Genomic DNA, 1870 nt, shown 5'->3' with positions numbered 1-1870 from the left:
AGCTCTGATCTCCAGCCTCTCCCCTTTGTTTTCCTTGCAGGCAGCTAGATTTACTGGCAGCTTGGGTTTGTTTTTTTTTAGCCTGCTGCCTGGGAGGCCTGCAACATTGCCTTTGTCTGATTCAGCAGGGGAGGGGCTTTGTCTCCTGTTTAGTGATGTTACCTTAGGAACTGAGGTGGAGGTTGCTGATAGGTGGGTGGGGCAATGCAAGTCTCTGCTGGAGAATGACTGAGGTGGCAGCTTCACTTTTGTAGATCTTTTCTCTCTGCTCGTCTGGGTCCCTGTCTTATCCACTGTGATGGACTGTGCTGGAGTGGGAGGCACCAGGGATCAGCTGCACAGCTGGGTGCTGGGTCTGGGGTGCCACCAGCAGGCTGGGGTGGAGGAGGGGGTCGGGGGTTCCCTCCTCTGGAGCTGAGAGCCTCCGATCAGCACCTCCTTAAGATATGCTGTTCCCTTACACAAGCATGGGATTGCGCGCTGAGTGCCTCAGCCAGGGTGGGCCCAGAGCTCCAGAGCTCCAAAGCTCCAAAGGGCAGGCAGTGGGTGACGAGAGTGGCCCTGGGTCCCTCACAGGGTACTTCAGCCAGAAATGGGACTGGTATCTCTGGGGGGTGGGAGCCCAGAGCCTCCCTGGGTGACCGGCAGCTTGGTTCTGGGTGCTGGGCGAGACGATATAGCCAGGTAGGGAGCCGAGACCCAGGACTCCCACATGGGCAGGAGTCACATATAGTGGAGCAGCAGCAGTCGGGGGCTGCAATATCTGGCCCTGAGTGGGACTGAAGGTCCCTGGGCCTCCGACTAATGCGGCTGGTGGTGGGCAGGGAAGTGGGGGAAGAAAAGTAAGAGTCTTTTGGGGAACTCACATTCGGAGAATCTCACAAATCTACCTATGCTGTCGCCATCTTACCGGAACTCTCTCAAATTTTGTTTTTCATCTGGCGTAACTATGTTAAAGACCGGGTCATGGAAAACTGAACTGAGAAAATTACTTCCCTATGTATCATATTTCCAAGAAAATAAATATCTGTCAGACTTAATTATTGTTACAATATCAAATTGTTAAATGGATTCAGGACACATATAGGAGAAAATTCATGTAAATTCTCATTGAGGTAGCACAGAATTATCAATAATTAATCATTCTCCTATTGTGATGGTCAGTTTAAATGTCATCTTGACTAGGCTATAGTTCCTAGTTATTTAATCAAATTAATCTAGGTGTTGCTGTGAAGGTATTTTGTAGGTGCAATTGATGTCTCTAATCAGTTGACTTTAAGTAAAGGAGATAACTTTAGATAATCTGGATGTACTTGGTTCAGTTAATTGGAAGAACTAAAAAAAGAACTGAGGCTTCCTTGAAGGCGGAATAAATTCTGCATGTAGACAGCAACTTCAGCTGATAGCCTGCCTTACACATTACATACTTGCCTAGCCAGTTTCACAGTCTTGTAAACTAACTCCTAGCAATAAATCTCTCTCTCTCTCCCTCTCTCTCTCTCTGTGTGTGTGTGTGTATGTGTGTGTATGTGTGTGTGTGTCCCTCCACCTCCAAACACCATTACATTGGGGATTAGGTTTTATTTTATTAATTTATTTTTATTTTAAAGATATAGGGTACAATTCAGGTTTAGGTATACAAGTGGTCATCATACAGGTAAAGTTTGGGCCTCCCTTTGGTCCTCATTTTGCCTGGTTTGAGATCAGGTACCCTTACTGATGTTGTATTCCTCCCTCCAACCCCAGCATTATGCTACTATTGCCAATCCCTCTCTTAAAGTATTATGGTAAATATTCAGGGTCCACTTATGAGTGAGAACATGTGGTACTCTGTTCTTTGTTTCTGTGATAGATCACTGACTATGATAGA

The sequence above is a fragment of the Carlito syrichta genome, unplaced genomic scaffold (assembly GCF_000164805.1).
Source record: "Carlito syrichta isolate Samal-C Ts95f unplaced genomic scaffold, Tarsius_syrichta-2.0.1 Scaffold303195, whole genome shotgun sequence".
In the NCBI taxonomy this organism is placed as follows: domain Eukaryota; kingdom Metazoa; phylum Chordata; class Mammalia; order Primates; family Tarsiidae; genus Carlito; species Carlito syrichta.
Note: the sequence above shows the minus strand (reverse complement) of the source record.